The 27353-nt window shown below is 35.1% G+C and overlaps 1 long non-coding RNA gene across 3 annotated transcripts in view; it reads right to left on the reverse strand.

Annotated features, from left to right (window-relative positions):
* Window positions 1-27353, reverse strand: part of LOC136145157 (uncharacterized) — an 88537-nt gene that overhangs the window by 17492 nt on the left and 43692 nt on the right. The window contains exons 3-4 of one of the 3 annotated variants that reach the window (XR_010658706.1): window positions 17713-17888; window positions 15868-16746 (exon numbers count right to left, since the gene is read on the reverse strand). This is a non-coding gene — a long non-coding RNA (uncharacterized lncRNA). Of the gene's footprint in view, window positions 1-15867; window positions 16747-17708; window positions 17889-27353 lie in introns of those variants that run through there. The other 2 variants (XR_010658707.1, XR_010658708.1) reach the window with 2 other exon arrangements.

Here is a 27353-nt window from a genome sequence, read left to right on the forward strand (position 1 = left end):
AATGCCCCTTTATATACTTTCTCTCTGCCTTTTCTGCAGTCACTTTATTGTTTCCTAATTGTTTTTCATACCCTTTATTCTCTCCTCAACATTTATTTATCTGATGTTTGTTGCTGCTGTTGCTAAGTCGCTTCAGTTGTGTCCGACTCTGTGCGACCCCATAGACGGCAGCCCACCAGGCTCCCTCGTCCCTGGGGTTCTCTAGGCAAGAACACTGGAGTGGGTTGCCATTTCCTTCTTCAATGATGCAAGCGAAAAGGGAAAGTGAAGTCGCTCAGTCCTGTCGGACTCTTTGAGACCCCATGAACTGCAGCCTACCAGGCTCCTCCATCCATGGGATGTCCCAGGCAAAAGTACTGGAGTAGGTTGCCATTGCCTTCTCCAGATCTGATGTTTAGTCTTCCTTATAATTAACCTTGTATTTGTCCTGAATCATGTGTGACCTCTAGGAGAGAGAGGTCTTTCCATATATACTTTCATATCCTGTGGTTTCTGGATATGAGAAACTCCTTCCAGCGGAAAGAGTTGTTTCAAGGGCAGAGAATTGCAGAGAAGGAAGGAGATTCACCTATCAAGCTTTCCAATGTTACTTCAATGAATGCAATTCTTTTCTTTTTCGAACAAAAGTCAGGTTTTATTTGATGAAATAATTTTATTGTTTAGAAACATAGCCAAATATTTCATTCTGGCTTCCAAATACTTACCAACTTAATTTTCTTCCTCTAACCTCTCTTGCAACCTATTCCAGTATTCTAGCTTGGAGAATCCTGTGGGCAGAAAAACCTGGCCAACTACAGTCCATAGAGTCAGAAAAAGTCAGACATGACTGAAGCAACTTAGCACACATGCACATCTCTTTCAATGAAGTTGTAACATAAGAAAATGGGAGGCGGTGTAGAGAAAACAAAAACTGTAGATGATTTGAAATGCACAATTTACTATAGGGAAAAATGATGTTTTGCAACTGTGGGATCATGGGTCATATTAGGGAAATCAGGAAGGATTATAGTTGAAAGAGGGCTTCCCTGGTGGCACTAGGGCTTAAGAACCCACCTGTCAATTCAGGAGACATAAGAGACTAGGATTTCATCCCTGGTTGGGAAGATCCCCTGGAGAAATGACAACTCCCTCCAGTATTCTTGCCTGAGAAATCTCATGGACAGAGGAGTCTGGCAGGCTGCTGTCATGGGGGTGCAAAGGTAGTCACGACTTAGTGACTGCCTCCACACCACAGTAGTTGAGAGAGAGTTGAAAAGCCACATCTTTGGAGAGAAATTGACAAGGGAAGCCATTACCTTCTCCAAAGTAGGGAGGGCTGAAGGGTCCACATCCTTTACCTTATGTTTTGTGAAAGGGCATTCACAGGCCCCTGGAAAGAATCTGCTCCGGGCCCGCTCAACCTAGGTGGAGCCAGGGAGAAAGGATAGTGCGTGACTCACCCTTCGGAAAGCAGTAGGCCAGAAATGGCAGCATTAATAAACCTGCACACCATCATTGTGTCCTACATAAGAAGAGAGCCTGGGCCACAGAAGGACTGCAAAGTCCTTTGGGAGTGACTCTGGGTTGGAGTCAAGAGGGTTTCAGCTGTATCCACTGGTGATGGACTCTGAATTTTCCACAGAAGCCCTCAAAAAGGGCAAAGGTCATCTCAGTCAACTTCAAGGACTGGAAGTGTGAAGTCATCTAGAAAATAAAAACTTCAGTTCTATCCCCGACCTCTCCTGCCTTCTCCCACCTCATTGCTGCCACGGGACAGGGAGGGAATGAATGGGGAGAGTCGATGTCATTGAACATGCCCCTTCTAGAAAGACACCCCAGTTACAGAGCTTATCATGGTTTAAAGAGGGAATAAGCTTTAAATTTGACTAAAAATAAAATGTTGATGAATATATTGGACCGGATATATTCTTATCGCTGAGTAGAGATTCTCATTTGGAACTTAAAAACATTTTAGGATTTTTATTATTGAGGTAGCACCAGTTTCAGAGAAACTTTTTATTTTAATCATAGCCTACAAGCAATGTATTTAATATACCATTTATTCAGTGGTTGCTTCAATCACACACACACACACATACACACACGTACTCATTGATACATCATTCACCTTTTGAAGAAAACATTATGTATTTCTATTCTTTCCACAGTTGCACTTTTTACTTCTGTTTTTTTTCTTCAGAGAAGACATCAAAGTTTTGCAAAGACCAGCTGTATCCTCATTCCTTATATGAAGAAAACTTTGTTCCCAGACTTAGTGTCTGTGTCAATGGCATTCACCTAGAACTTGGGATGGGACTGTATCAACACCAAGGTTACATTTAGAATTCTTAAAGGAACAGAACATGACCCTCATCCTCCAGAAGCTCACAAGCAAATAAGAGACATTTGTAAAATACAAAGAAGAGGCTCAGGAAAAAACTGGATCCTTCATTTATTTATTTATTTATTTTAATTTTCTTATTTCCCAAAAGGAAGTAGCAAAAGCTGCCTACCAAAATAAAATACACTGTAGTTAACTTCAGTCCACTGTGCTCATTTGGAGTGGAGTGATATTTTTCCTTCTCTCTTACCTGGATTGATCAAAAAGAAAAAAAAAATTGAGCTTAATTCCTGACAAAAGATGAGGAAGGAAATAATAAATTAGGGCATTTCAAATATATCTTATAAGTCCCTATTAATATTTCAACATGAAAAATCAATATTTCTTAGCCTCAAACAACATAGAGTTTAACTACAATAGCAATCAAAAGAAGAATAACTGAAACTTTTATGGAAAACTTTCTTCACAAGCTTGAACAATTTTAGCATCCAGTGATAAGTAAAATTTAAATCTAAAAGCATTGTTACATGCTCCTTAACTTTGATTGCCTATACTTTGCAAATTTTGGTTTTCTTTTCTAATTTTGTATACATGCAAGCTATTTCCTTGTACTTTCATGTACACATTTCATTTGAGTGCAGATTATTTTAGAAACTCATGAGTGTGTGCTTTCCAGATTGAGAGGAATAGCTCTCTGTCCAATATGGTTACACGTATTTATTATGACATTTTTTCAAAACCAATTTTAATAAAAACAAACATTTGCTCACACAGAAGCAGGAGTTGAAGAAGAGATTCCTCTGTGGGTTTATCATAGATTTTTTTGGGGGGGGGTGTTAAAATATGTCAGAGTCTCTTTTGCCTTTACTGAGGCTATTTGGATATCCTTTAGTTTGGGGTGTTTTGTTGCTGTTCTTCTTGTTGTTTTGGTTTGCCTTATTTGTTTTGTTTCATGCATTTTTTTGTTTGTTTGTTTGTTTTTTAACTGACAGCAGATTAGTCCGGTCCTGCTTCTATTGCAAGGAGGAATCAGTTCAAATGCTGAGATACTCTGGGAAATTTTTGAACAACAAAATAATCTGAGACGTCTAATTTTTCAAACCAAAAATTGTTGTTGTTGTTTATGAGCTAAGTCATGTCTGACTCTTTTGCAACCCCATGGATTTATAACCTACCAGGCTCATCCGTCCATGGGATTTCCCCAGCAGGAATACTGGAGTGGATTGCCATCCCTTTTTTAGGGGATCTTTGCAACCCAAGGATCAAACCCACGACTCCTAATTTAGCAGGCAGATTCTTTACCACTGAGTCACCAGGGAAGTGAAAATGTGAATCGTTCAGTCATGGGTAATTCTTTATGACCCCATGGACTATAGCCAGGCAGGCTTCTCTGTACATGAAATTCTCTAGGCAGTAATACAAGCATGCATTGCCATTCTCTTCTCCAGGGATCCTTCTGACCCAGGAAACAAACCCAGTTCTCCTGCATTGTAGGCAGATTCTTCACCATCTGAGCCACCAAGAAAAACAATAGCAAAGTCAATGTTTGGAATTTGACCTAGAAGTATTTTAATGCTTTGTATATTAACTGTCCCCTGAGGATGACTCTGTGTAGTAAACTTAGAAGTGGATTCTGGTGGAAGACACATTATTTCCAATCTTCCTCAGAACACCAGCTTTGTAATATAATAAACATTAAACAAAAATCTTAGTGTAATTAAAATTATAAGGAAAATAATGTTGAGTTTTGATGCCAAGGAATTTTGATAATTATCTTTATTTAAAATATTATTAAGAATGAAATTGTTTAAGATACTCTCTGGAAATGTCCTCAAGGATATTTTATAGTTTCACTCTTTCTGAGTATGGCTAATGTGAAATTATTAGAACTACCACAAAATGTGCTTTTACCCAAAAATGAGATTTTCCTTCTTAATTAATTTGAGAAGTTTTTATTTAAAAATTTATTCTGAAAAATTATTTGTCTTTTTTCATATCACACAAACACAAAACCCTACCTACAGAAGATGTTATATCGCATTTCTTGTCAGGGACTTCAAAAACATTTTGAATATTACAGTAGTATAGAGAAGATCTTTCAAAATGTTGAAACAGTAGTATGATATTCCTTATTCTTTTAGTTCATTTACCAAATTTATTAAGGACCCAGTAGATCTCATGCAAATTTTAGTTGTAAAGGATTTAAAGACAATATCACCTGCCCTCATGGATCTTATATTCCAGGAAAAGATTACAATAACATTCTTGTAAGAAAGCATTAGAATTACTACACTAGAAGCACTAATTGTGCATTTTATGATCAAATTTCCGCTCTTTTCAATGTTCTCAGTGTTCTTAGTATATCAAAAGCAAATAAACTTCAGTTCAGTTCAGTTCAGTTCAGTCACTCAGTTGTGCTGACTCTTTGTGACCCCATGGACTTTGTGACCCCATGCCAGGCTTCCCTGTCCATCACCCACTAGAGCTTGCTCAAACTCATGTCCATTGAGTCAGTGATGCCATCCAACCATCTCATCCTCTGTCATCCCCTTCTCCTACTGCCTTCAATCTTTCCCAGCATCAGAACCTTTTCCAGTGAGTCAGTTCTTTGCATCAGGTGGCCAGAGTATTGGAGCTTCAGCTTAAGCATCAATCCTTCCAATGAATATTCAGGACTGATTTCCTTCAGGATTGACTGATTTGATCTCCTTGCAGTCCAAGGGACTCTCAAGAGTCTTCTCCAATACCACAGTTCAAAAGCATCAATTCTTCAGTGCTCAGCTTTCCTTATGGTCCAACTCTTACATCCATACATGACGAATGGAAAAGCCATAGCTTTGACTAGAGGGACATCTGTCAGCAAAGTTAATGTCATTGCTCTTTAATATACTGTCTAGGTTGGTCATATCTTTTCTTCCAAGGAGCAAGCATCTTTAATGTATTAATTTTTCATCTAGAATATGAAAGAAAGAACTTGGAAACAAATAAATTTTCTTTTGTATACATATCCTACCTAAACCGAAAGAAAGTTTTAATACTCATTTTTAAGTACCTGAGAAGTCAGCTTTTCACAGGCTCAAAAATATATGTTGAAATACTGCTGTGCTGGTGGGCATGCATGTAATATAATTTCTTTGACTTCTCTTTGAGAAAAAGAAACCTTTTTTTTTTTCCAAAGGCACTTCATGTAGCACGTTAATTCAGCATTAATTATAGAACATGTCAAACTGTATTTCAGTCAAAGCCCCCCTGTAAGTCTCCAGAGCTTTCTTAATGACAGTAATTATAGGTCATAAAAAGAGTCGTCTAAAATTAACATTTCTCTCATGTCTTGATAGGAAAATGTAAATGGCTGCACCGTACAGATGTTTTGATTAGTAAAATTTACACTTCCTTTTTTTGTTTCAATGCTTGTCAAACTTCACAGTGTTAAACGTAAGGTGCTGCCTTTCTCATGCTCCTGAATAGATGAAGGTGCATCAAAGCAGTTGTAGGAGTTCTTCAAATGCTATGCCTTATTATTTTGTGCTACAATTAAACAAAAATAAATCAACAGTTTTTTCTGCCATAAATGAAAGCATCCTTTAAAAGAAAGAACAAACTGACTTTTTTTTCGCTTTGAAAATTTCCATAAAAGAAAATTAAAGAACTGTATTGGATACAAGCTTATAAAATGCTTTATTCCAATATGGAAAAACATCTTGCCAACTTATATATTTAAGTCTCCTGGTAAGCCATATTTTATCATACAGTATCAGAAAGAATACATGAAGCCTGCTCTACTCTGAACTGTCAAAATTTACTTACTAGAAAATGAGAATGGAAACATCCTGGTTTAAACAATGTTAATATCATCAAACATCCAGGGAAATATAACAAATTAAAAGAGAATCACTTCAAAGTATAAAAGGCCTACACCTTAAGTAATAATAAATCTAATACTTGACATTCATCTCCCTGGAAAGTAAAATTAGATAAACTTTTGCAAGGGCATTCAGAACAGCCAATCCAGTTTATTAATAATTTCCTGTTTTCATATTGGAAGCTCATATTATCTGGTCGCAGCCACAGTAGACCTCTGCAGATATTTAATAAAGCTGCCTTCAGTAATCCTTTCTGATTACCTATAACCTTCCAGCTATAAGACACACTGCGCCGTAGCTTCACAGAAGGACAGCGCACTGTCACCTGCTATGATGTTTGACAGCTTATTCTGCTACATCAAGCTGGCACAAAATTACTTTTTCCAAATCCATCCCTAGTTAATAACCAAAAGTAATAATGGTATTCAGCATGCGTAATACTCTGAGAAGGCAAAATGAGGCAACAGAGGGGGAAAAAAAAGATTAAAGAGTGACTATTATGGAAGGCAGATGAAAAAACGGAATCTTGTAACATACAACAATGTTTCAATTATAATGCCATGTGGAGAGTTCTACATATCACCCTACAAAATCCACACTGCAGGACCAAGAAACATGGAAGAGGTTTCCTATTGTACTTACACTATGTGTATGATTTTTCTTGTTCATACAGAGAAACATGGAGAATTTTCTTTTCAAATTATTCTTAGGCATTCTCTTGGAAGCAAGAAATGACTTACCTTTAGTGGAAAATGTCTAGTTAATAGAATGTATTGCTTTGATCTCATCTTAAAATTTGCAAGAGTAATAAGCTCTTTTGCTTATAGAATAGATCAGACTAACCTTAATCCAAATTTACAAGCATACCAAACCCTATTCAATCTTATTTTTTTTTTTTGAAGATGAAACACCAAATTAAAAGTCTGAACTGTCAAATGAAAAAATGGATTTGTTTCATCATCTAGGCAGAATCCAGTACATTACATTTGTCTTCATTACGGGAGGGTGAATGACCTTGTTAGAAGGTCAAATATGATGGTGACAATTAATAGGGAAACAAAAATCCTGTCTCCTTCCTTCCTTCTTTTCTTCTTTCCTTCCATCCTTCCCACTTCCCATTTCTTTCTTTATTCTTTTTTTTTCCATTAATTCCTCTGTTTTCCCTAATTTTCCTTTGCAAATCTCCCCACCTTTCCTTCTCTTCCTTCTTCCTCCTACAATATTTTTCAGAAAAGCTTCATATACTTTTCATTTTCTAGGTGGCTAACTATATTCAGAATATAGAAATATATTTTGAATGAGCACAGATATAATTAAGTCATAGTCAAGTTAAATATTTCATCAAAAACTAAAAAAATGCCCATATGTGTTTCTATTTATATGCACCGATTAAAGGTGTTTCTCACTTCTAATATGTGTTTTATATATTGGATATAATTGGAATACATAATCAATACCTTGAGCATCTGTTAGGGCCTTCAAAGCAGCTTTCTTACTGTGGTTGACATTCTCCTAGAAAACATGAACATGTACCCACGTATTCATGACAGAAATGGGACTTTGATTTTTGACACGTTTCCCTTCTCCTGTCCATAATTAATTCCTCACTCAGTACTACTGTTAAAATGTCCTTTGAATCCAGCCATTTACTTCTCTATGTCCTCTGGCAACATCAGCCAAAGCCACCACCAGAGCCCATAGATTGTATCTAGTAGCAGTAGTTTAGTCACCAACTTGTGTCTGACTCTTGCGACCCCATGGACTGTAGCCAGACAGGTTCCTCTGCCCCTCTGTCCATGGGATTCTTCACGCAAGAATACTGGAGTGGGTTGCCATTTCCTTCTCCAGGGGATCTTCCCAACTCAGGAATCAAACCCAGGTCTCCTGAATTGCAGGCAGATACTGACTAAGCTACCAGGGAAGATTGCCCCTAGATGTCCCCAGAAGATGTTAAGCTCTTGTTTCGCTTTAGACTAAACCAGGACCTGTAAACAAAGTGATCTTTGGCCACATCCCTTCTCTTCCCGGGCTTCCCTGGGGCTTAGATACTAAAGGATCCGCAGGCAGTGAGGGAGACCTGGGTTCAGTCTCTGGGTTGGGAAGATCCCCTGGAGGAGGGCATGGCCACCCATGCCAATAGTCTTGCCTGGAGAATCTCCATGGACAGAGAGTCCTGGCTGCCCATGGTCCTTGGAGTTGCAAACAGTCAGACACATCTGCGTGACTAAGCCCATGCACATATCCTAGAACTCTTCAGGGTTTCCCCTTGCTTTTAGGATAAAACTGAAATGATTAATATGCCAGAGGAAATGCATGACTTGGCACCTACCCACCTGCCTTGCCTTACAGCACACCAATGTTCACTCTGCCAGGGCCACGCTGGCCTTCTGTCCTGCTCCTAAGACTTTCTCTTTGTTTCCCGCTTTGGAGAAACCCCCGCATCCTACCCATCTGATTTTCTCCTAGTCATTTTCAGGTTTCAGTTTCAATATCACTCCTTTAAGGAAACTTCCTCTGATAGTCCAGGCCGTTTTACCCCTCTCCCATGTTTGCTTTCATAGATCCTTGTACTTTTCCTTCATAGATATAATTACATATCTTAAGTATATCGTTCATTTAATGCTTGTGTCTGTCTGTCAGTAGAATTTAAGCAGTAAGAGGTCTTGTTCTTGTCCATGTCCAAAGTTCTTACTACAGTGCTTTACACTTAGTAGTTTCTCAATAAATATACATTTAATGAATTCATTGAATAATGCATTTTCTCTCACAAAGAGATCATTCATTGGATAATTCTAAAATAAGAAAATTATTGTACAGGAGTATTTTTGCATAATATTGCCCTTGGATTGGATTTCCCAGACATAGACTTAAGAAAAGGATCTGTATGCAAGTGATTAATTAAGAAGTGTTCCCAGGAGAAACTAGTAAGGAACTGAGAGGAACAGAATAAAGACAGGGAGAATGGGGGAAATAAGCAAGGAAGTGATTTCAGATTGTCTTTTCCGTAGAGGCTAGCTTTAGTCTGATCTTGCAAAGGATCTCTGAAGTGCAAATTATACCTTAGTGTTGTTTGTCTTGAGGGAAGTTAGTTTGTGTGAAGTTCTGTAAACTCAGACCCTCACTTCCAGGTCTCTCTGCACTCATATAGAAAGTGACTCCAGTAGAAGGAGGGAAATTCTCTAAAAAAGCATAGTGAGTGTGGGCTGTTGGGAGCAAAGACACCCAAGGCCAAGGAAATAGGGCAGAGAAATGGCGAAAGGTTTTTGAGCCATAGCACCATCAGTAGCTGTCATTGTATATAAACAGAGTATTTTTGGACTCATTTTTTAAAAGATGTGAACTGAGATGTTACTGTGTTGGTGAAAAGCAAATCACATAAGCTCTGCTAAACTTCCTTTAAAATATATCCCATCATCTTATCTCTTAAAATGTCTTTTCCTCTCTTTTGGAGGAAACATTCTGATTTTCTATTCTACTTTATAAACATTTAAGCAGTATTTTAATATGACATCCTCAAAAGCTGTTATCCACAAATTAACCTTTTTTTGTTTGCTTGTTTCAAAGTTATAATCATGGTTTAAAAAAAGAAGGGAAAGAAAAAGAAAAAAAGCTAGCTACACATCTGAGGGATCCTAAGAAAAAGAGAGGAGAGGGAAAGGATAACCCACTCTAATGTTCTTGTCTGGGAAATTCAATGGACAGAAGAGCCTGGCAGCCTACAGTCCATGGTGTTGGACTACAGTCCGTACAGTAGCATAAAGAGTCAGACATGACTTAGCAACTAACAAAACAATAAGAGAAAATAAAGGGGAAAAATAAGACAGGAACAAGTTTGGAGAAAATTTGGTGGTCCTAAAATCCCAGTTTTTAACCTCATCAGTCCTCTTTAGAGTGAAGAATTATATCAATTTTGTGCAAGAGGTTTTCTTTCTGTTTTGTTTTGTTTTTTTGCTCTTTAAGGTTCATTTGGTGCTTTAGTTGATATGACACTTGGATGGTTTACTGCATTATTATATGCAAAATTTTTTACTTACATGACAATGTTCACTATTCTAACACATATAGTATATAAAATAAGATTCTTTAGAACAGTTATGTACAAGATATATGATATTGGATTTATACATTGGATCCCGGGATGTGACTGATTGGAGAAAATAAGTTGGACTAGGCATGTTTGCTAAAGGAACCAGAAGTATAACTGGTATACAACACACAGTAAACACACATCTGGTTTGAAGGACAACTGTAGCATGTGTGACATTGACAGTGGTGCCTCCAGAAGAGGTGATCTTAGAGCAATGCCAGGAGCTGAAAGTAATACTAAATTTTATATGATTTCAACCATCATTCAGAGCTTTGAAGAACTCTCATGTACCATGGCCCTTATGATTCTCTTAATCAAAGCAATCCACAAAGGTTCTTTAAATTTGACTCCTTCTCCCAGGGAATGCCATGACTTGAGTTGGTTTAATGGAATACTTCTGATGGATAAAATAATACCTTCCTAGGCCATACCATTCTGTGCCATATATCACAAAGGAAACTTTCTCAATACAGCTAAAAGATTAAGTAAGGTAAAGCAAAATTTAAAGATTCCTCATATTCCAAACTTAATTTCTAATTAATAGCAGTTGGAAATTACTATAACAGCTGAGACCAGGGAACTCTAAGGGTTTTGGAAAAGTTCCAAACTTGGGAACTTTCTACATCATATTAGAGCTGCTATATGGAAGGAGTTGTTTTGAGGTTCTTAAGTTCATTCTGCAAAAACCAAGTACAGTATCATTCTGGAATTGTACAGAATATTACTAAAATGCACTATAACTGCTTTTAGTTCATTAAGTATAGAAAGCTAGCTTTGCTGATAGAGAGAAACTGCCTCTTATGTGTCTTCCGATAGACACCTTTTTCCAAAATAAAGGCTTACAACTGAAAACTGGAAGTATGGCAGCCAACCTTGGGTTTAGTGAACTACTCAGCCTATTCCTATCTCCAGGAGGAAGAGAAAAGGAAGGATATGCTGGATAAAATTTTTGAGTGGCATCCACCTTTCTGCCTCTTATTTTTAGCTATTTCTTGGATCTTGACTGGAAACAAAGATATTAACCCATAACTTACTTTCATAGAATTTTAGTTGCATACCAAACTTTAGTTTGGGGAACACAATCGACATTGATTTTGCTCTTAATATATGATAAGTGCCATGCTTGAGTTTGAAGATACAAAAATGAATAAGACATTGCCTGTCTTCAGAAAGGTCAAAGTCTTCAAAATTAGATAATTTTAATAAAATGTGCTAACTTTTGAGGTTTGTTTCTGCACTAAGAAGAGGTACATATTTCAGGAATTTAAAAATGATTTGAAAAGTTTTTAGAGTCATCCATAAGTTCATTCTTACCCATAAAATCTGTAAGGAAGACCAAATTTGTATCACAGGTTGAATTAGCTTTGTAGACCCAAGAGGAAGTTGCTCCTATAAGGATCCTTCACTAATAATTCTAAATTTCAAGAACTTTTGTTTTACTGTAAATGCTCCTCATAATCAGAAGCACAATTTATTCAGATGGCCAATCTCCAGATGCCAGTTGCCTTCTGACGCTAAATAAAGTTAACAATATGGCCCCAGTCACTGATATTTTCTACTTTTCTCTTCCTCATTCTTTATCTTTTAAAGCTTCCTCTTCTTCCTTTTAGCTGAAAGGAGACTGTCCTTTCATGAAACTGTTTTATGAAGTGTTAAATTAAGTGTATCTATATCATCTAAATTGGCTTCCATAATCATTTTTAACACACAATAAAATTGAGCAGAAGAGAACACAGAGGCTTAGAAATGCTGTGACTTGCTATCCTCTCTTTCCCGGCCAAGACTCTTGCACCAATCCTTCCTCATTCCCTGTGCCCCTTTCAACACAATAAAACATGAATGCCATGCTCAGAATGCCACTAACTTCTTTCATAGAACTTTTTTTATTTTTCCAGTCAAGGTCTAATTGTGGTCTCTGGTGCAGTAGGGAGGGAGCAAGAACAAAAACAGGTTCCCTTGCTTGTTACCTGAGGGGAGGCAAGCTTGTTCCTTATATGAAGGGAGGGTAGGGATGTGTCCAGGAGTTAGACGGAGGGGTCGTTTAGGTAGTTTGCCCGCCCCCTAGGTAGTGTTGTGTGCAACGTCCTGCTTTTGCTATTTTTGCTTCTGGCTCTTCAAAACTGGCAGTTGGGTTTTTTTGGTCTCTTTGTGTCTTTGTCCAGAATTTGCTTTAACGGCACATGCATGCTGTTATTTTTAGTTTCATGCAGTTTCTTTGTATTTTATTGCTCAGGAGAAGTGTGTCCAGTTGCAAACCCTGCAGCACTGGCCCCGGGTCCCAGACTGTCTCATTCTTCTCTAAGAGGCCCTGCATCCTTACTCTTTAGGGTTAAGGGGCCGAAGGTCTCTTCTGAAACTTCTTCCTGCCGGACAGGGGCCACATGGCCTAGTTTGTTTATTCTTTTTGGTTAAGTTTGTGTCTTTTAGTCTCCAACAGTTTGAAGTAAGGCTTATGGAATTCAGCCCATTCCAGAGGGAAGTGTCCAGGTTCTTGTGGGTTCTTGGAACATCATCAGCAAGGGACTTCATTAAGATCTTCTACCCTCTCTTTATTACTAAATTTCCCTGTCTGCTTTATTGTCTACAGTATTTCACAATTTTGACCTCTTTCTCTCCTAGGTTATTGTAGTTTAACACTCAAATGGGTCTCCTCTTACCTTCAGTTTCCTTTTCCCACACTTACATATTTGTTTGCTTATTTATTCATTCATTTTTTCCCTGTTGTTCTTTTTCTGGTCTTTAAAATGAATTTTATAAGAGACTTCCCCAGGCCAGTGTCTTCTCATTCATTATACATCATTGCATGATTAATCACTTTCCATGGTTTCAATAATTATTTAATTGATGAGCTGAATCACTATAATATCTCTCTAGATATTTCTCCTGGAATTGAAGTTGAGGTCTTAACGATTGACATTTAAACAAAAGAGAAATAGAGAGACAAAGGAGATAAAGGCTTCTAAGACTTACCTAAGCTGTTTGCATGAACAACCCAATACAGTTTAAGGGAATTCATTCTAATGAGAAAATACAAGATTAGAAGAAGGTGTGCAAATGGAGTTTATGCATTCAGTTTAATTTATTAAGTGTGATGGGCAAGTAGGTCATTTTGACGCTGTTAACTAGACCTTATATGAAATATATGGGAGGGAGATAATAGATTTGAGAGTAATTAGTAGATAATTGCAAAGGAAAAGAAAGAATGGAGAATGGATAGGATAACTCCCAGAGAACATATATAGTCTGAGGAATAAAGAGACAATATGTGGAAAAATAGATTTGAAATATGATTATGAGTTTAACTTGGGATGTATCTATAACACCAAATATAAAGGTCCAGGAGATCAACTGTTCTTTTGCTTTTTTTTCCCATTGGCTCCTCAGATCCCAAGTGTTCTTTAGGAATCAATGTGAGTTACAAGAAAGGCAATATGATTTCCTTTAAATTGCAGCCTATTTTACAACATGAGGTAAGTCAGAAAGAAAAACATCAATCCAGTATATCAACGCATATATATGGATTTAGAAAGATGGTAATGATGACCCTATATGTGAGACAGCAAAAGAGTCATAGACATAAAGAACAGACTTTTGGACTCTGTGGGAGAAGGTGAGGGTGGGGAGATTTGAGAGAATGACCAGTCCAAGTTTGATGCATGAAACGGCACTCAAAGCTGGTACACTGGGACAATCCAGAGGGATGGGTTGGGATGGGGGACACATGTACCCCTGTGACTGATTCACATCAATGTATGGCAAAAACCACCACAATATTGTAAAGCAATTAACCTCCAGTTAAAATAAATAAATTAATTTTGAAAAAAAAGAAAGGCAATATGGGAAGAGTTGGGACTTTGAGGCTTTGGAGCCTCACTCTCTAAATCAAAGAGATTTCATGGCAGATTATTTTATTCATTTATTTATGGCTGACATAAAGATTTGAAAACTGCTAAAGAAAACATATTTTTTAAGCTGAGAAAATTGACCCCTAAGAAAAGTTAAACCATTTAACCAAAGTCCCACAGCTTCTAAGTGGCCAAAAATACACTTGGGTGTTTCTCCATTATACTCTATTCTTATACTATTTTATTCATTCAATTTATATTCAAAATATCTTTAAGTTCAATGATTTTATTTGCACCCTCACTCATGCTTTGTTAATTAATACTCTCTTCAGTTATCTCATAGATTATGGAAGAAATTTCCTCTAGATTTACCTAACCCCATTAACCCTACTTCATTCTCTCTCCATTCTCTTGTCCTTTGCACTTGTTATTTCTTCTACTTTAAACTAGTGTTCAGCTTCCATAGAAGTAATTTTTATCACCGTTGCATAATTAACTTAATTTCATTCTCTAGGACACAGAGTAAATATTATCTATTTGGAGAGTGTATTAGTCACAACAAATTGACTGTTGTAACAAACAACTTCAAAATCTCAGTGTTTAACATAATAAAGTCTATTTGTCACTAGTAAAATCCAGTGTATTTGTCAGTGGATAGACATTTCTTCTGAGACCCTTTCTTCTGAGGGGTGACTCACAGACTTGACTCATTCTAAATTGTGTCTTCTGGACAGTAGAGTCTAACATATATAGAAAGTGAAGTCGCTCAATCGTGTCCAACTCTTTGCGACCCCATGGACTGTAGCTTACCAGGTTCCTCCATCCATGGGATTTTCCAGGCAAGAATACTGGAGTGGGTTGCCATTTCCTTCTCCAGGAGATCTTCCCAACCCAGGGATTGAACCCAGGTCTCCCACATTGTAAACAGACACTTTACCGTCTGAGCCACCAGAGAAGTCTAATATCCATATGTATATTTAAACATATAAAATAAAAGGTCTTGAAAGTGTCTACAAGTAAAATAATACTATTTAAACACAAAACCATTGACTGAACTCTGAACCTAAATATTCATGAAATCTCAATACAGTTGAACAATTATTGCTGCTGTTGTTCAGTCACTAAGTCGTGTCCAGTTCTTCACAATCCTGTGAACTGTAGCCGGCCAGGCTCCTTTGTCCATGAGATTTCCCAGGCAAGAATATTGGAATGGATTGCCATTTACAGAGATCTTCCCAACCCAGGGATTGAGCCTACACCTCCTGCATTGGCAGGAAGATTTTTTACCACTGAGATACTGGGAAAACCCTTAAACAACAATTACAAATTTTCAAATTGTTAATAATTTAGATGCCTTTAGGCATCAGTTTCCATCATTATAACCTCATAATAAAAATGCATCTAATTATGGTTTTCTCTGGATACATACATGCACCCCAATATTCATTGCAGCACTCTCTGCTGTAGCCAAGACATGAAGCAACCTAAATGTCCATCGACAAAGGAATAATGAAGATATGCTTATGTGCAATGGAATATTATTCAGTCATAAAAAAGAAAAAATACCATTTGCAGGAACACGGATAGACCTAGAGACTATCATACTAAGTGAAGTAACTCACACAGAGGAAGACAAGTATCATATGATATCACTCATACTGGAATCCAACTTTAAAAAGTAGTATCAATGAACTTATTTATAAAAAAGAAACAGACTCACAGATTTGAAAAAAAATTTATGATTAGCAAAGGGGAAGTAAGGGTGGGGGAGGGATAAATAAGGAGCTTGGGATTAACATAAACAAACTTTTATATATAACATAGATAACTAGCAAGGACCTTCTCTATAGCACAGGGAACTCTACTCAATCTTCTGTAGTAACTATATGGGAAAAGAAGTTGAAAAAAATGTAAAGACATGTATAACTGAATCATTTTGCTATACACCTGAAACTAACACAACATTGTAAATCAACTATACTTTAATAAATGTTCAAAGATAAGTGAATAAATAAAATTTAACTCTAAATATACGTATGAACCGGGATCTCCTGCATTGCAGGTGGATTCTTTACCAGCTGAGCTACCAAGGAAGCCTGTATAGACATAGTCATTATCTAATTTTAAGATTTATTTCCTTGAGATATTGCTTGTCATAAATAGGTTCACCATAGTTCACCTCAAATTTTTCAATAAAAACAGTGCTCTTTTTTTTTTTTCAAAATTTCCCTATAGAACTATAAGCAGAATTTCTGACTCAGTGTAAATATGTAGGATCATATTACTTTCTATAAAAACATTCTGAAAGCTTCTAGTCTTAAAATGATCATTAAGGCAATGCATTGAAACAGATACACTACTTTATCTTGTAAAGTAATACTTAATAAGCAGTGAGGATGAAAATGGACTGCTTAAAATGACTTTCTGTCATGTGTCTTTCAGAAGGAACACTTACATAGCCAAAATACTTTTGATAGTAGTTGATTTTTTTAAGTAAAATGAAAAAAATTTCTTTTAAATTTACCAGCCTCAAAAAGCATTATGTTCACTGTTTTGTAACATTTTTATTAAATGGAATACATTATTTTTCCAATAAACAATGAGCTTTTCATACTGAACTTCCAGTGATATCTGAAAAACATAATTACAGTTATGTTATCACACATAATTTTCATTTTTCAAAATAATGCACCCAGTTCCAATAATGTTTCTTGCTAATATATGCTTTTTCTATAATGCATTAATACAATTGGCTAGCAGCTTTTTCTTGGACTTTGGTTTTGTGATTTTAAAAAGGCAAATATAGCAATTAAGAGCCCAGTAGAAATCCCTCATCAAATTAAAATCAGATGGCAAATTTGGACCATAGCTAATTAACTGTGCTTCTAAGAATTTTTCTGAGGAATGAACTCAATTTAAACTTAAATTAATTAAATGAAAATATATTCTAAAATCTGATAGATCAAAACCTATTAATTTCAGTTTGACTGGTTCAATCCAGCCAAATCGTGTCTTCTGACTCCCTGCACCTCTTACCCATAACAATTATGCAGTTAGCATGACAAAAGACAAGGATTCTGCCCTAAAACATGTCAGATACCATTAACTTGGCCTAATAAAATTATAGGTAGTGTTGTTATGACTCAAGCAAGAATAAAAGTGAAAAACGCAAAGTCGTTCTTTTCTTTTCTAAAGTGGTCATTAAATGGACATACAGAAAAATGTTTCTACTTTCTCCAAAACTGAAAATTGTTTTTACTTCAAGTAGTCACTAAACTGGTCCCTCATACACATGCTCTGTTCCTCAGTCTTGTCTGACTGTGATCCTATAAACTAGCCCACCAGGCTTCTCTGACCATGAGATGTTCCAGGCAAGAACACTGGAGTGGGTTGCCATTCCCTTCTCCAGGGGATGTTCTCAACCCAGGGATCGAAACTATGCCTCCTATGTTTCCTGCATTGGCCTTTAAAATGGAGATTCTCTACCACTGAGCCACCTGGGAAGCCCAAACTGGCCCCTACAGCAAGTTTATCACAATATATTCCACAAAGAACATATTGGGTCTATGCTTTTTCTTTTATGTTACACACACCTACTTTTTGTCTGTTATGTTCCTCTCTTGGAGAAGGAAATGACAACCCACTGCAGTACTCTTGCTTGGAAAATCCCATGGACAGAGGAGCCTGGTGGGCTTACAGTCCATGGGGTCGCAAAGGGTTGGACACAACTGAGCGACTTCACCTTCACCTTCATTTTCCTCTCTCACCACTGTCTGAAAGAAAAGGGAAAAAAAATCCATAACAGCCTATTTTATTCAATTTTTAAAAACAGTTATTATATGAAAGATTTTAAAAGTTCAAAAGGAACAAAATAGTCATAAAGTGTCAAACACCAAGCTTTTTTACTGACAAACTCAGAGCAACCTGAAAGACAATTGTAGGTTAATTAGTTAGAAATTTAAACAATTATATATATACAATTTCACACAAACAACAGTGAGATATAGTGGAAGAATAGTTATTTTACTTATGCTTCTTAATAACCATTATTGGCCAGATAAATATAGGCCAGTAATTTCACAGGACAGAGCTATTTATGTTTGTTATCTTAGTGAATTTAATAATTATTAACTTGGTTTGGACCTAAAATTACATAATTTCTTAATTATAAGAATCTTTTTGTAGGATAATTGTGCCAATATTTAGAGAAGCCTGGTTAGTTGCTAGAAAGCCATATATTGTAAGTTTCAAGAAAATAGAAGGAGTCATAAAATGCTCAGAAATATCAAATTAAAGTAAGTATGAATGAAAGATTAGACTAAAATGAGTAGCTCTTGAAAAGGGAGGGTTGCAGTTATTTACAGTTTTTAAAAAGTCTTTCAGCAGACTAAGTGTGTGTGTGTGTGAGTTGCTCAGTCTTGTCCGACTCTTTGTGACCCCATGGACAGTAGCCTTGCCAGGCTCCTCAGTCCATGGAATTCTCCAGGCAAGAATATCAGAGTGGATTACCATTCCCTTTTCCAGGGATCTTCCTGCTCCAGGGATCAAAGTCAGGTCTTCTACATTGCAGGCAGATTCTTTACTGTCTGAGCCATCAGGGAAGCCAGAGATTTGAGCAACACTTTTATAGACAGAATTAGCCAGTTTCAATAATCTAGTATCGTGGTCTCCAGAGCTAAGTTTGAAGAGAAACCTAGGTCTATTAATGTTCAATTTTACTTCACTTTTTCCATTCTTCTTTTTGTATATGTTTCATAATGAATATAATAGTATTCAATGGGTTTTAAGTAAATAACTTAGCATGTTGGAGACATGATCACAAAATCTATACCTATGGGCTAAGCAAAGAAATTGATTTTGCTAAAGCACATCTATTGAATAACATATGTTGAATCTTTATTAAGCATTTTATTAGATAATATTATGGACACTAACTTATATTCTCATCACAGTCTGCAATTTAAAGGCCTTGGAACTGTATTTTTAACATCTGGACTATATTATCACTATTAATAGTATTATGTAAAAATAAGAACCCTCTCATATACAAGTTTTGTTTGTTTCTTTGTTTGTTTGTTTACCACTGCTTGTGTTTGGCATTGAACCTAATGGCTGTGCTATGCTTAGTCATTCAGTCCTGTCTGACTCTGTGACCCCATGGACTGTAACCCCACCAGGCTCCTCTGCCCATGGGGATTCTTCAGGTAAGAATACTGGAGTGGGTGGCCATGCCCTCCTCCAGGGGATTTTCCCAGCGCAGGGATCAAACTCCAATCTCCCACATTGCAGGCAGATTCTTTACCATCTAAGCCACCAGGGAAGCCCATGAATACTGGAGTGGGTAGCCTATCCCTTCTCCAGGGGATCTTCCAGACCCAGGAATGAAACTGGGGCTGCCTGCATTGCAGGCGGATTCTTTACCAGCTGAGCTACCAGAAAAGTCACATTGCACCTAATAGTCTTAGTTAAAAGTCTCATGAATGAAGTTTTCTATGCAACAAGACAAATTTTGTTCCCATGATCTAGCATGAGACAATTTAAGAGAGTAATCATTGTTCAGGATATCATGTACACAAAAAGCCATGAACATAATAACTAAAATTGTGTGAAAGAGTCAGTATGTACCATTACATCAGCATATGCAACAGTGCCGCTTTGGTTCGGCATACTAGGTTTTTAAAAATAAGCAATGTGGAAAACCCTACAACTTTAATTTTAAAACTTCCTAAATTCTGGAAATCTTAAATTTGAAGACAGATTTTACAAGACATATAGTGCACTTACTAACACATCTTTCATTATAATTTTGAAATAGATGTTCAAACTATAGTGTTTACATATGTTGACTTTCTGGCTCTCTTGATGGAGAAATTGTAAATTTACAGTCCTTATTGCATGACAGTATTTCAGCATGTGAAGTTTCTATTTTTGCTGTTAGAGGAATATAAAGTGTAACTCTTGAACAATTTAACTAGAGATATACTTTTTTACTTTCACTTTATTAGGCTAAGTTTTCTCTAATATCAGCAGAATACTAGCACACAGAAGAGACACCATAAGTGCATAATAATTCATGGTCTACTGCCAATTTCTTACCAGATACTGAAAACAAAGCAAATAAAATCACATGAAACCAAATTTAAGAACCCATAATTTAGTGCCTACCACTGCAGGTTGGGTTTATACTGTTGCAAAATTAAGACGAGGTATGATTTTAATAGTTTGTGTAAGAATTCTTCCTGTGAAAGTGGAAAAGGTCTGAGACAACGGCCTCTGTATGAAAACCAAGGTGATATAAGTCAAATTCTGGTGACATCATGTTACTGATCTGGTAAGCATAAGAGTCCAAATCTCCATTTTAAAGGCTGAAGAAAAATACATTTGATTTCTTTCCTTTAAAGGAAAATTGAATAAAAATGCTATGAATAATTTATACCCATTTTAAACCTGTTTCATCTTTCTTTCAATAGTCTAAATGGATAAAAAGATCATAAGCACTTTGCCCAAGAAAATATAAATCCATAAAAATTCTTTGAATGATTTCAATTAGACATATTACTTATTTTAATCTTACTGTGGTTATTATGACTAAAGTAGAAAAATATTAACAAAGATAATATTATATAGCACTACTATAAATGTATTCTTAAAGACAGAGACATTTATAGTCTGAAGGGGAAAATAATTTTTCTAAATTTTCCTAAACTTGTTTGTGCTTTGCTGTGACCAAAGCCTGTCAATACAAAATGGTTTAATCACATATTAACAGCAAAATTAGATGACTCTGAAGTCTATGAAATAAACACTGAGATAAACATCTGGAGACAAACTGATAAACACTAGTGTCTTGGATTCTAAGACATGGGGTTATCTAAAAAATTTGTTCAAGAAAAACAAGTGAAGAGTGCTGCTATTTGACATATATTAACAAGAGTAAGGTTCAAAAATATTAAAATGTTGAAAAACATTCATCTTTGAATTGTGGGAATGTTATACATCTTTATATGTCTACTTGGGCCTCTTCTTTTTAGAAAGTCCTTGTATATAATGCTGTGGATTTGCATAGGTAGATAGACTACCTTTTCTGGTGTGTACAGTGTATTTTATGATTTATTATTTTATAATTGGGTATAGCCAAGAGATATGCACTCCAATTCTGTCTGAATGAGTGACCTAACCTAGTATACCTCTTTTCTCTTCTGAGTTACAGTGTTTGGTCTGCACTTAAGGAATTGTAAAATTCTAGCCTTATCTTCACATCAGGGAGAGTGGTGGTGACAGAATTTAGGGCTAGATTTGCTCCTTTGAGGAAGAAATCAGTGTAATTTTTTGAGGAAGTCATAGCAGACAAAGTCTATGTTAAGTCATAAAGGAACTCCTTGTGGAGGTAAGTAGTGGGCAGTGAGATTTGACGGCTGGGTTGTCAGAGCCAGGAGACAGAACACAGAGAAGGGACTTGGCGTAGAGGATGGTAGAAGAGAGAAGGTGCACACTCTAAGCCAAGGAAATATTCAGCTGACATAAGGGATCGGTGAATAATAACAGGATCCAATTCACTATTTGCTGCTACTGGGAAGAGAATAGGAAGTATAATAGTAGAGCCAGGACCGTTGGTGGAGCTGAAATCAACCTTTAACTCTAAAATGTACACTGATGGCTGATTGCTGTTGATGTTTGACAGAAAACAACAAAATTCTGTAAAATAATTATCCTTCAATTAAAAAAAATTAATTAATTAAAAAATAAAATACATTCACTGTGCGATGGCAAATGAAAATAAAATTTTCAGAAATTCACTCATCTGATTTTCTGATGTTAACTCTAAGGATATAAAAAATTAACTATGTAATTTGTGATATTTCAAATAAATAAAGCAAAAGAAAAAAGATATATTCTCTTCGGGGAAGAGAGCATAAGACAATCTTTGGGTGAAAGATTGGAATTTACCCTGCCTTAAACATACACTTGCCTGGAGAAGTCTATAGACAGAGGTCACAAAGAGTTGGACACAACAGCAAAACACTAGTGAGTGACTAAGTTTCACTTTTTTTTTTTTCCCCAAACATACACTATAATGCTGCTGTGCAGAGTTAACAAGATTTTATAATTAAATCATTTAACACAATGAATAGCACATTCTACATGCTTTTTAAATGTTTTAAATATTGTTCTCCAAAATAATCTATTAAACTGAAACCCTTACTTTATTTTAAAAATAAAGTTCAAGTTGCTGAACTAGGTGCAGTAGGAATTAAAGATGGCTGTCTCTGCCATCCAAGAGTTGACAAGTTTTTGGTCAAAATTTTGCAACTGTAGTCTTGCTATGGCATGAATTTATTATTTAGCCTCTATGGAATCAAGAGCTAGGAGAGAGCTCCAGCATTTCAAAAGTCAAAAGGGAAACTTTTATCAGCTCTGTTCCTATTAAGGATCATTTGCTATCAAGCAACTTGCTTGCAGCTTGTTTACAACTTTCTTCTCTAAACTGTTATTTTTTCTTTTCTAATCAAAATGAAATAATTGATGAATCCCACTACCAGTAATGTTAGGCTTGCTTCTCTTGTACCAACCATCTAATAAAAACAATTAGAAAGCTTAGATTAAAAAATAAAAAGTACGTGTGAAGTTTTTGGAGATCCACAGAGATTGCAAAGATTTGAGGAACTAAGTTTCAAGAGAGAAGAAAACCACAGGAAGGTGAGCTCAACATTTGATATCAAAGAATTCAAAAAAGCAGAAGAATAAAAGTTATGATGAAAAGACAAATCAATACATAAATCAGAACTAACACAGATACTAGACTTTGCAGACAAGGACATTAAAAGTTATTACCATGTCCCCCACGATTGAAAGGTTAAGTAGAGACACATACAGTGTTAAAAAAATTAAAAATTAAATCAAGACTCTAGAAATGACAACTGGAGTGTCTGAGATGAAAAGTATACTAAATCTCTGTATAAAATCACTATTTCAATAAATACACTAAATACTAATATTTAATCATCTATTAATATCTCAGCTTTCACTTTAAGAAACTAAAAAAGAAAATCAAATGTAACTGTGAGTAATCAGAAATAGGATGAATATAAATGATAAATGATATAGATGAAATATTTAGAAAGTCTAATAAGAGAGAGTGCCAAAGAATTGATACTTTTGAACTGTGGTGATAGAGAAGTCTCTTGAGTCCCTTGGACTGCAAGATCCAACCAGTCCATCCTAAAGGAAATCAGTCCTGAATGTTCACTGGAAGGACTGAGGCTGAAGCTGAAGCACCAGTACTTTAGTCACCTGATGCCAAGAGCCAACTTATTGGAAAAGACACTACTCTATTGTAAAGTAATTAGCCTCCAACTAATAAAAATAAATGGAAAAAAAAAAAAAGACTGATGCTGGGAGAGATTGAAGGCAAAAGGAGAAGGGGGCAACAGAGGATGAGATGGCTGGATGGCATCACTAGCTCAATGGACATGAGTTTGAGCAAGCTCTGGGAGTTGGTGATGGGCAGGGAGGCCTAATATGCTACAGTATATGGGGTTGCAAAGAGTTAGACACGACTGAGTGACTGAACTGAACTGAATAAGAGAAAAATCAATTAAACCAAAATATAGCTTTTTGAGACTAATACAACTGATAAACCTCTGGTTAGACCAAGAAAACAAAAAGAGACAAGATGTAAATTACCAATATCATTAATGACAAAAGTTGTATCTCTACAGATACATGGATGTTAAAAGAAAAATAAATAACTGTCATTAAAAAAATTATGTCAAAAGCTTAGAACTTAGATGAAAGGGGAAATTTGCTGAAAGACACTTGTGTAGCCTTATGTGTTTTAAATTGAATTATTTGTTAAAACATCTGTTAAGCAATCAATCCCAAGTAACTTCAGGTCCATGCAATATTCCTCATGAAACACACTTAAAAATAAAAAAATGAAATAATTACAAATTTCTTCTTGAAGAGAAGGAAATGCTTCCTAAATTATTTTATGAGTCCAGCATCACTCTTATTCCAAAGCTAAAGACATCACAAGTAGCAAAAACTATAGACAGCTGTCCTCCATGAACACTACACAAATAACAAAAACTACAGACAACTAACCTCCATGAACACTGATGCAAATATTCTTAAAATTTTGGCAAAATAAATGTTTTAAATTATTGTATTTCAATGCAAAGGAGATTTTATTAAAGGAATACCAACTTAGTTTAACATTTAAAAATAAATTGACATAATCCATTGTATTAACCAGCTTAAAAGTATAAAGCTAATGAACATCTTAAAAGATACAAAAAGAAATGAGTTAATAGAAGTTAACACCCATTTCTTCTGGAAACAGTGAAGTAGGAATTGAAATAGGTGTCCTCAGGTAAAGTCATCTAAAAACATATAGCTAACTTCATATTTAATAGTAAAAGAATGCTTTTCCAATTTTAGGAAAAAGTCTAGGACATCTATTCTCACCATTTGTCTTCAACATTGCACTAAAGGTCTTTGAGAGTATAATATGCATGAAAAAAGGCTGTATTCAACGTTGTGAAAATTAACAAAGAGAAATTTCACTAAAATGGATCGAAGCAGGAACTCTCATGAAGTGCCACTCAGTGTCAATTATAGTAAAAATTGTCAATTATAGACCCTAACAGAAGAACTATCAACAGGGGGAAAAAAATTCATCAATTATAGGTCCCAACAAGAGAATATGTACTTTGCATCTTCTACAAGAAATCTAATACTCCAGTAACTCAACCAATGAAAAACTGTCATCATCCTGAACCGTCACTTTCCTCTGATGGACTTTTGTTCAAAACAGTCCATTCTAATCTTCTCTTCTTTATAAATTAATGTTTTTTCTCCAGTGTTTGTTTGACTTGCCTATGACTTTTGCTATAGCTTGCTTGTCCTGAATTGCCATTCCTCTGCTATTCCTGAATAAATTCCATTTTTGCTGGTAAAATAATTGACTGTATTATTTTTAAAGTCAACAAAATTTAAAAGGAAAGAAGCAAAACTATTTAATAACAATATGGTCATCTATGTAAATACAATTCAGGTACAAAAAAAAAATAAAACCTTTCTAGAATGTATAAGAAAGTATACAGTATACCAGCCAATATTTATAAAATTTTGTGTACTTTTTTATATTAGCAAAAATCAAAATTGAAATTTTTCAAAATATTAAATACTTAGATACTTAGAAATAAATCTGATTAAGTTTCAGCACAATTCAATAAAATTTATGAAGAACTTTTTGGTTGACACTAACAAGTTGTCTATAAAATATATAAAATATATAGGGGACTCCAGAGAATTTAAAATAGTTAAAACAATCAAAAAAAAAATAGAATAAAGACTAAAATGTTTGACAAGGCTACAAAGGCAATTCAGTGAAAAAAATATCATCTTTGCCAAAACACAGTGCTAGAACAAGTGGCTCTTCATTGTGTGTGCATGTCTTAAGTCGCTTCGGTCATGTCCGACTCTGCGACCCCATGGACTGCATCCCGCCAGGCTCCTCTGTCCATGGGATTCGCCAGGCAAGAACACTGGAGTTGCTTCATTAGGAAACAAAAATAAAAACAAATTGTCATGTCAAAAATTGATTAAAATGTATGGTAGGCTAAAAAGTAAAATCTAAAACCATAAAATTTCTAAAAGAAAATATATGAGAAATTTTGTTATATCCATAGTTTTGGCAAAGATATTTTAGATTTGACACCAAAAGCATAAAGCATAAAAGAAAAAAAAATACACTAGACTTCACAAAAATTATATATTTCTTCTTTTCAAAAAACTATAGTATATACTTTTTAATGTGGCTTTGAGGAGAAGAAAGGATAGAAGATAAAAAGGACTATTAGACAACAAAAGCATACTACCAGAAAATGACTTACAAACATATTTTTAAAAGCTATAAACCTCATTTTCCAAGAAAAAGATAAAAACCATTTGAATTAAATGGTTTGAATCAAACAATTTGATAACAAAAATCAGAATTAGAAAAATTCAGAAATAAGATGTGAGGACTTAGAAAATAATTACATATTAAAGAGGAAAAAATAGTATCAGCAATGAAGACTAAACTAAAAGAAACCAAGAGTAAATAAGCATCACTGATAGCTCTTTAAAATTAATTAAAAATGAAAAAGAAGATTTTAAAATTTATGAGAAATGGAGAAAAAGATAAAGTGTTTGAGGGAAATTGACTAATACTGAAGATAAACAAAGAAGATCCAACAACAGATAACAGAATTTCTTAAAGAAGAAAATCAAAGCAAGGGAAGAGAGCAAATAATAAATTATATTTCATGAAAAGTATTCTAACAGACAGAAGTAAACATTAATTGATTTAATAATTTATATCACTAAGAAAAAGTGATCCACAGAGACCAACACCAAAATCTTGTTGCAAAATTACTATAATGTGGAGAAAAATCAAATATTCTTTTGACATTTATTAAAAATAGCAAATGTTTTGTAAGACAAGAAATTGATTAGCATCAGTAATTTTGACATCTTAAGTCAGAAAAAGATAAAACATATTTAAGACATACAAGGATTTAAAATGTGAACTAAAGACTATTTCTAAACAAGCAAACTTTCAAACATGAAAAAAAAAAATAGACATCAACAAACAACAATGTAAGAAATACTCCCAATATAAGATTTTCTTGAAGATTCATCCACTAGAGGATAAACTTCAAGCATTCAAAATTGCTAAAGAGACATGAAACTAAATACAAACTGTGTGATAAATATATAATTAATTGTATAATTAAGACTAAATCAAGGTTAAAGATGAGAATATTATATGTAATATTTACATGCTCTGACAACATAGATATAGTGCACCTATAAAAACATAGGAGAAAGTGGACAGCACATGAAAATAATAAGTACAGTAATTGTATTTGTGGTAGTATAATATTGTTAGACTATTGTCTGTGTAAAACAGCTAATAATAGAGTGCCCTAATGCTACTTTCCTCTCTATCTATAAAACCAAGTGTGAAAGGAAGATGATATTGTTATAATATAAAAGATGTTATATAATCTTTTTAGTCTTGAACAGCAAGTATCTGTATGAACCCATGATGATTATATATGCATATATTTATATATATAATGTAATATTTTTTATATCTAAATATTATTTATTTCCAAGTATAGTTGTTTTAAATATATATGTATATATATCTGTGTATATATATATGTGTATATAGTCACTCCATCTAG

This window comes from Muntiacus reevesi, chromosome 12 (genome assembly GCF_963930625.1).
Source record: "Muntiacus reevesi chromosome 12, mMunRee1.1, whole genome shotgun sequence".
Classification (NCBI taxonomy): Eukaryota; Metazoa; Chordata; class Mammalia; order Artiodactyla; family Cervidae; genus Muntiacus; species Muntiacus reevesi.